A 9,713-nucleotide genomic window follows, 5' to 3' on the forward strand; every position below is an offset into this window, starting at 1 on the left:
GAGAAAGGAAGGAGAATTGATTTGCTGGAGCTAGCTGTGCAGTGTGTTCCTACCCAGAAGACTGAAAAAGAGTTGTAAAATGTTTCTACTGGATTTATCATTGACTAGAGAAGGCTTTATGTGTGAAGTGAGAGAACATGCTTAGTTCCATGATTGCAATAGTACAGAGGCTTTCAAACAGAGAAGTGTGTGGGAGTACTGAAGTAATTCAAAGTGAGTGACTCCTTCCACTGCTGTAAGCTCTGGCAGTTGCTGATGGTTAATTTGCTGAAAACACAAATTACACTAATACTGTGCACGTGGGTATGTCCTGTACCAGGTCCTAAGCAGTCCAGGAGAATATCAGGAGGAAGAAGACAACGGAAGTTCTTTTTCCTAATTGGAGCTCAGATCAGCTGAATGTATGATTTGGGAGATACTTGGGCTATATTTATAAAACCAAGTATGTCTCAGGAGAACAAGTTTCCAGCTTTCAATATGTAGGAAAGCTGCTGCAATCCAGACACAGCTCTTGGACATTCACGTTGGTTGTGATGAGCTCAAAAGCTGAGCAGTGGGATGCACCTATATGATGAGCTCAAAAGCTGAGTAGTGCACTGTACCTATTTCAGGAGAAAGAGTGGGTGATATTTTCCTCCTCCTCCCTTGCCAGGAGTAGGAACAGAGCCCCAGTCTCAGTTCCCATATGGCCCAGCTTACTGTAAGTTGTGATTGGCAGTAGATTTAGCTGTGGCTTCTCTGCTGAGCAGTTGTGCAGTGTGAGGACGTGTAGCCCTGGAGTGACTGTTTAGTATGTGAAGTTTATCTGAAGGGTGATGAGTAAAAAATTACCCTCAGTCAATGAGTGAGAGGGGCTGTGTGCCACTAGGAAGTGTTGCTGCCATCATTACCATTCCTTTTTTTTGTAGTTGCAGATGGGAGAAAGTTTACTGACCTAAGGGGGGAAGAGGGATATCAACATTAGCAGAATGATCAGAAGTCTTTCAGTTGTAACCTTGTGACCAAGTGCCTTTTCCAGCCCAAAGAGCGTGATGCACTTGTGTTCCTCTGTCCCCTAGTGAACGGGTCTCTTGGATTCTAGGTGTGGATGGCACTTGCACTTGCTTTTTCCTATGCAAGGAGCCAGAACTGGAATTCACCCGTATGTTCCTCTGGGATTCTGTGATGAGTCACTTGCTCAGACCAAAGCCATCTGTCCTGGCTGCAGGGAAACTCCTTGATCTGCTACACAGGGCAACCTGGTTTAATCAGAGGCAGTGATCAAGTCTGTGTTCGCTGTTCTCTGCTGTTTGACACGCGAGTGTAGGTTCTGCTCCAGCAGCACCCATGTCTATTTTAACAACTCTAGGAGCAATTTTTTCACCACTTGTTTCTGAGCTGGTTTTGGATTTCACATGTAGGACCCGTCATGCTGGAACTAAGCTGCCTCAAAGTAGTCCCATGGTCTCCTGCACATATTCTTCATAGTGTTAGTCTTGGCTCCAGCCCAATTTCCGGTCCACAGCTACACCATGCATGCAATAAAACTATAGTCTACTGTTTAGAGAAGGCTGAACCTGAGCTATAGTGAGGGGAATAGGTTAGGTTCTGTCTTTCCTTAATGCTGAGTGGAAGCCCACCAGTTTAGCCACAAAGATTCAGGTAAAAACCGAAGAAACTAGGAAGACTATTTGGATGAGATCTCCTGAGGTCAGTAGAGCTGCTGTTATTGCAGGATCTCCAGGGCCTCAGCACTGTTGCTTTTTGGTTGCTGGCTCTAGTCTGTTCACCACAGTACACTGGAAGGGCCTCAGCATACCATTTCTGGAACCTAATAGTGAGTGCCTTATGAGACAGGAATGTAGGCACAATGTCAAATCCAGAAAAATCAAAGCAAGTTATAGTATATGATGTCTGAAGCCAAGCAAGATTCAACAGAATCCCTTTGGACTAATTTGTGTATTTAATTTATCTTTTTTAAAGAAAATAACCAACCCTAGGAGGTGACAGTGTAGGCAGTGTAGAGCACACAGCACTTGGAATGTGCTTGCTGCTTCTCAGTGGGTTCTCTTGACCACTCTTCACCCTGCCCAGTCACATGGAAAGCCCTTGCTTACAGGGGAAAACAAAAATAAACTATGAGAGAAGTGGTGTGGGGATCTGCTGAAAACACAAGCTTGGCCATTGTTTTTTGCATCAGAAAATACAGTATTGAAAACTGTCTCTGACAAAAGTGGGATATCCTAAGTGAAAGAATGGCGTGGGAGGTGGCTTTGCTTTGAGCTGGGGTTAGGAACATGTGTTCAACTGAGATCCCTTTGAATTTAAATTATTCTTTATCTTTCTAGGATTTTGCTCTCTGTAGGTTTCCCTTCCTAGAGGGGCGAAACAAAGTACATCTTGACACAGGCTATCAGTTTGCAGGCTTTAGGAAAAAAGCCTGAAAGCTGCTCTGGTTTCCTGCAGGGTAACCTGCAGACCTTCAGGTGGTGGCTACAGTACTGGCAAGAATTTTATTTTTATTTCTGATGTGTAACCTAATGCTGTCAAGCTCGATAACTTGTCCTTGAATTAAAGCATCTCTTTTGAATTTGCATGTCGTTCTAAATCTTAAAATCACTCCCTTCTTGTTGGGCTGTCCTGTTGTTTAAAATCAATGCTGATCAGGTTTTGTTGTTCCCCCTGCTGCCCCCTCCCCATCCCTAAGATGTTTAGATTAAAAAAGAAAACAAATTCTGAAGAAGAGTAACTTCATCAAATTGCCTCTCCTCAGTTTGAACTTTCCAAGAACAGTGCAACAATTTATTATACATTTGCATTATAAGTAGAGGCTGAAATGTCCTTAAATAACTTGTGCAGAATTTGTTGGGTAAGGAGGTATGATTTTCCTATATGGACCTCATCTGCTATTTCAGGGGATATTTAAGGAATGAAAATCCAGACCTTAGAAGGTATATTGCAAGGGTGTGCCATCTGCTCAGTTTGAAAATATAGTTTAGTATATTTGCATAAGCAAACATAATTTCCTACTGTGTATACTTGGAGAACCACAGAGGACTTCAGAAATAACCTTCCTTACTTTTTTTAAACTGATGTTTTCCTTTGGGCATAGAAATAGCTACTTCAGTGTGGTTTAAAACAAATGAGAAATGGTTAAAAAAAAAAGACAACATTAATTACAACACGTAATTGAATCCATATCCAAGATGTTACTGAGGTGAGGAACTTGGGAACCAAGAGAGAACCGGGTATCCATGTTCTGACAGCAGTCCCTGAAGTTATTGCTATGAGCTTGGGGTTGCAGCGAATTTGGAAAGGTTATAAATCTATTTGGTTCAAGAGTTGTCCTGGTTCAGAGTACCAGCTGCTGTGGGTTAGGAAGATGCAATTATTGGAGAGTAGTTTGTTCCTTAACTGCCTGTTAAAAAAGGATTTGTTTATTTTTAACATCTTCCTGAAGCATGAGGGTGTTCAGAAACAGGTACCTATTTCATCTGGCATGGCAACGCCGTGTTTTTCTTTCTGACTGTCCTGGAGACTCCCTACTGGCTTTGGTCAGAGGACAAAATTTCAAAATTGGAAAAAGATAAATATTATCATGCTTTGTATTTGTCTTACTTCCATTTCTGCTTCACAGATACTGTTGCAAACAAGTGAACTCACGGGAAAATCCGTGCCAGACTGTAAGGCCACACAGCATGTTTGCACAAAGTGAGACATTTAAATGAAAAATACTAATTCTGGAACAATTACGTTAATGTGTCTGAGGCTGTGCTTGACATACCCAGAGTGTGTTGCTTAGTTTATGCTGCTTTGGGTATTTAATACTCCTGGCAGAAATGCTGGAAGAAAACTGCAGGCTAAGATTATTGGACAGATTGCTTTTGGCAATTAAGACTTATTGACATTGGAGCACGCAGTTAGACAGAGAGGCTAAAAGGGAATGATCCTCTGAGCTCCAGTTATTTTGTTGCCAGACAGGAGTACTGTTTATAGCTCATAAGAGGGCAGAAAAGAGAACTTGTCGCTGTCTCATAACTATTTTCTGTCAGGGTCTCAGCTTCCCCCGGTTGCATTATCAGTGGGAAGAGCAGCCAAGTTCAGCATGGACAGGTACGTGCTTCAGTGTCTCGGTCGCTCCAGCCCATCTGGCTGAATCCTACTTCACTTAATTTCAGGGTTCACATAAATATGAAGTGCCTCTTTCTTGTGCAGCAGCAGGCAGCAGCAGTTCGGTGGCTTTTGTACACATACCCTGCGCTGAGACCTTTCCTTGTGACTGCAGCTGGTGTGTTTGCTTGCCGGATGTGTTCCCTGCCCACTGGCTTGGCTTGGTGCCTCGTCAGGCCCACGACCAAGTGCTGTCGCAACGTGGACTGATAATCCCCAGCGGCCTCGCAAGGAGCGGCTTGTATGTGGGTGTGGTGGAGAACGTGGTGGAGCCCTGGTGTGATTCAAAGGCTTTGCCTAGCAAGAAGTTTTGAAAAGGAACCCACAGTGAAGCTCTTGGAAACCTTTGCTTGCAGCAGAAACTGTTGTTGCAACCTCCTGCCTGCCCTTAAATTCACATACCCACAGCCTTAAACTGGTGTGCAATCTCTGTGGGAAATGCGGATTTAATAATCAGTCCAAGGACTCTTTCATGTCAACAAGAGCCTGGTTTATTTTGCTTAATGTTTGCAGCCATGTTGGTTCTGTTCAACTGTGTGAATTTGGGACCGGCTCCTTTCTCCTGTTCCCATCTAGAGAATAAAATTCAGTTGTACTTTTTTTCCTTTCTTTTTTTTTCCCTCCCCCTGTCTCCATGGTGGTGGTGGAGCTGAAGTACAAATATTTGTCTTTCCTGGTGTAACGTTTTTATATAGTGCTGAGAGCTCTCTCTTTATTCAGCTGTCTTACTGCTCTGTCCACCTTGAAATACAGAAGAAACCTCAAGGTCATTCGTCTGAGAAACAAAACTATCATGATCTTGTTTGGTGAATAGCCTCTGCACATGGCAGAGGCTTGGCGTTGGGAAGGAATGTGAGGAGCAGAAGTCTCTGAAGCAGTCCTGACCCTGCCTCAGCCCCACAGTGCAAAAGGCAGCAGTATGGTTAGTGATGGCAAATATTTGTGCAGGGCCTGGCTGTCAAAGGGAGAATTTGATACACAAGGTTGTTTCCCAAGATCCAGCCTGGACTATCGAGGCTGCGGGGATTTCAGCTTGGAAGGTACAGATGAAATCTAGCACCATATTATAGTACCAATATAGACAGCCTCCTTCTCTGTGTGTACAAGGAAGGGGAAAGTGCAACTAGCTTTCTGTGATGCTGGGAATGGTCTGCTCCAAAATGAAGTCCCTCAGCATGGTAGAGATGCAGGAGTGACAACAGCCTGGTTGACCCTCTTACTGCCCAGGCAAAACTTCCTCCTCATTTCACCAGTGCTGAGTGAGTGAGGATGGATGCAGAGGAGGCTCATAGTCTTCGTGATGATTATAATTTTAAATAAAATTATATAATACTTTTTAGCTGGGGTTTCTCTTGTCTCTACATACGAGATCTCATTTATGTGATGAGAGCCATAGTTCTGTAGCAAGGAGGGGTTCTTGCATTAGAACTGCCTGTTTTTAAAACCTTTGGAAAGGTGTGGAGGGGAAAACATGTTTGAAGTAAATAAATCACCTTTTTTTCCTTCACTTCCTGATTTTTTTCCACTCTTTTAAAAATACTTTGCTTGAGGCAAATGCCAGATGCTGACTTTCAAAGGGGAAGATGGGACTACTAACGCTGGCTCAGAAGTGAATTCATTATATCTGTTGTGTGAAAATGTATATATTGTCTATCAAGATAAGAGAATCTAGAGGCAAAACATGGATTAAAAGTTCAAGGTAGGTTAATTAGAGAAGGCCTGAAAAACCACAAACATCAGTTCATAGGTGTTACATTTTTATCCCTGTTCCTTTTGATGCTCCTGCTAGACAGTACATCGTGCCAGGGAAAATGGGTTTCTCCGAGATACTAATTAGGGTTCCTTCCACTCTGTAGCACTAAATTGGAGAACGAGTGACTGCAGACGAGAGAAGCCCTGTTTGCAGTTAAGTGGTAATCCTTTCTCCACTTTCCCGAGCTTCCTTGTAATTGCACTTAGATTCTGCTGAACTTTGTTGCTCTGAAATCTCTGAGCTCATTTACAAGTGCTGAGAAGGATCTGGGGGGACCATCAGTTGGCAGCTTCTTGCGCTGGCTTGGCCAACAGGCAAATCCCACCTGTTTTATTGCTGTGTTTTTAAGGAATAGCTTTTGTGTCAGAAAGAGGCCCATCAACCAAAGCTTTATGCTGCTGGCAGCTGCTGCTGCTGTATCCCTGAGACCTGAGGGGGAGAGTGGAAGTGCATCCTAAGACTGAATCTGGCCCCTCCACTGGAAGTGCAGGATCTGCTCACAAGAGGCCCTGTGTTACTGTGGTGATGGCAGCAGGGTAAATAACTGGGTGAACTGGAACCTCAATCACCATCTGTCCAACTTCTCAATCACCCTGTTAGTTTCTTGGACTTTATAATAAAGATTTTGGTGGGTTTAGGGTGTGTGATGCTCCTGATTGGTCTGGGTATGTGCAAATGCAGGAGAAGCAGAGGTTATTCGCTGCAAGTGAATTGTTGATATATCGACATGAAATTTAAAGTACACAGGATTCTTCTTAATGAGCTGCTCTGTAAATGCTGCTTCTGACTTTCTGATGTTCCTCTCTGAGGCACCCTATTTGAACGTAGCCTGAGAAGCAGCTTTGCCTGTGTAGAGTACAGAGAGAAAGGTGAGATGGATGAAAGTAATGGGATCACACCTGTGATATCATACTTAGGCTATAGGTGGTCCTGCCTTGATGCAGCTGGATGCTGCCCCAGATATTATCAGACCAAAAAGAGCTCAAGGCCCTTGAATATGGGCTTTCATTGGAACAGGTCAAAGGAGCTCTAACCAGCTGTTCCAGGCAGCAAAGACAGTGCTGAACACAACAGAGAAGTCATGTATAGTAGTAATATAGCATATACGAATTTTTATGTGGGTAAGTGCTTAGATTTAAAAGAATATTGAGGCTTGAGAATCTTGCCTCCCTCCTAGTAATCCTATTTCTTACTGGTATTATAAGATAATGGAATTGGCAGCAAAGCTGAGTAAGTGTTGTAGATGGTGTATAGTCAGCTTAGCTTTGTGGAGAGAGGGAAACCAAATGAGGAATCTGACTACTGGATCACAGCAGAGGGAAAGGACCTTCTCTCCCCTCTCAGGCTTTTCCCTGTCAAAGCATTAATCACAAATGCTCTTTTTTTCCTTCCGTTGTCTTTCTCTGGGATAGATGAGGAAACTTTTTCTTACTGAGAGTGGTCAGTCACCATAACAGGTCTCCCAGAGAGGTTGTAGAGTCTCCATCCATGGTCAGCTGGCTCTAGGTGATCGTGCTTGTGCCAAATTCTGGTCTTCCCAGAACAAGACAAGCATGGACTTGCTGGAGTGATTCCAGTGCAGAGTCACAAAGCCGATGAAGGCACTGGAGCACCTCCCCTATAAGGAGAGACTGAGAGGATTGGGAGTGAATTGTACTCATTTAATGTACTTATACTCCTATACAATTAAATAAACCTGACTATCTGCCACATATGCATAACCCATGTTATGGATTATGTTCTGTATTCGTGAAATCAGTGAAGAAGAGAATTTCCCAATGTCTATCTTGTATTCATATGTAGTTGAGGATGTATAACCCAGTAGTGCTATTTGCTGTGAGCTCCCTGTTGCATTGAGCTGATGTGCTGAGCCCTGGAGGGTTCACAGACTGGTGTTTAACCAGAGGCAGTGAGAATGACTTCACCTGTAGAGGTGGGTGTGCTTTGACTGTTTCATGGGCAAAAAGCTGCTGGGTGCTGAAATGTGTCTTTTCTGCAATGATAGTTGGTTTTCCTGTGGATGGAGAATGGCTCCTTGCAGAACTCTGACTTGACCGTCGTTTCTTCCAGCTCCTTAGATTTGTTTTCTTGTTCAGTTTAGACGTTGCTTCGTTTGTGTCCCTGTTCACAATGACTACAGCAAACACTGACAAACAAACAGCAGCTTGTTCAGCCCAGTCCTGTGTTTCCCAGTTATACCAGCGTGTGCTGGCACGGCTCCCCCAACTGAGCAGGGCTGGGGGAAGACTAAGACACAGAGACTAAGGAAGCCACCAAATATCCCTTCAATGCTGTCTGTTTGTGGTGCCTTCTTGTGTTGATACCTTTAGGTGTTCCTTGTGCATTTTGCTTTGTGATGGTGTTTTTCTTAACTTCATTTTAGCACCCTATGGCGAAATTTACTTGGAAACAAAATCGCGTGTGTGGTTTTTGTAACCAGAAGAAAAAACTGGAAGGCGTGCCAAAGGAGTATTGCAAAGGTTTAGAAGCCAGAAGACAATGGAAAAAGATTCCAGTGTCTGCCCTTCTGTCTCAAAGGGGGTTTTAATGAAATTATTTATTATTTTATTTTTTGTTGAAGCCTTTTTAATTTTTAGGAAATGGTGGCTGTAGTCTCTGTATCATGATGATAATGGCAGGAAATTGATAATGATTATGGCTTTGAAGAAGGTGTTTTGTTCTAGTAGGCTAAACTCCCATGTGAGCTTAGAATTGTTAAAAATAAATAGGACATTTTCTTTTTGACTTGAGATTGCAAATGTAAGCCCTTTCTCTGAAATTGGTGTCCTCGGTGTAAGAATAAGCTGCCATCTCAGGTGGCTTCCCTCCTGGTACCTTGCTAACTTTGTATGTTTTTTCAGAAGGTGAAAAAACTTCTACCCCTTCTACCTTTATTGTTCTTGGAGGGTATAAAGTCAAAATATCTGTGAAAAGTCTTTCACTAATCTGGTGGGAATCTGTTCTAATCTTTCAAGATGTGTTGGGTTTAAAATGTGCGTATCTTACCTACTTAATATGCTTTCATTATTTAAAGGCATTTAATCAAGATGTACTGTCTCTTACAATGAGTTATGCATTCTCATACTCCGTTTTCTTCATTAGTGTCTGCATTCTGGAGGGGGAGCTGAAGGGATGTTCTTTTCAAATGGAAATGGTGACATTTCTATTTGGTGCAGAGAAACTGCTTGCTGGCTTCTCAAAAGGTGAACTGAGGGTGTTATACCCCACAGCTGTCCTACCTCTGCTGCCATGTGGTGGCCAGGTAATGTAAGGAAAAATTTCAGTTGCTGGTGCAGTGGACTGCATTAAAACCCTTGCTCACAAGGCAAAGCAGCCTTCCTTGTCCACTTGAGGGTACTCAGCAGTGTGTTCCTGTTTTGATAGGTGGAGTATATATAGGTTATGGCTATCTGGGTATCATTTACATCAGAGCCAGGTGCTAGCTGCTATCCTGCTTTTTTGTCCTTGGCTATTGATGTAATCTCCGTCATATTTGTGACTTTCCCAGTAAGTTGATAGAGGAGTTGATAGAGGAGTCCAAGCAAGAAAATTCTCAGTTGTAGCTTTCTACGTTTTGTGTGTGTGTGTTTGATTGATTTTATAGCACAAGTTATTCAGGCTGCTCCTAGCAGAAGCTACTGAACTCTCTTCTTATTATGCCTTGTGTATTGGTCCACTGTATATTATCTGACAGTCACTTCTGACCTGAGTGCAGGGCTGTGGTTCTGGGTTACAGCATCAGCAAAGAGGCACTTCTGTAAATGACCTCTGGATCTGAATAACCAGTCTATTGACAGACACTGTTGTCAGC

This window comes from Manacus vitellinus, unplaced genomic scaffold, assembly GCF_001715985.3.
Source record: "Manacus vitellinus isolate BGI_N305 unplaced genomic scaffold, ASM171598v3 scaffold_28_pilon, whole genome shotgun sequence".
NCBI lineage: Eukaryota > Metazoa > Chordata > Aves > Passeriformes > Pipridae > Manacus > Manacus vitellinus.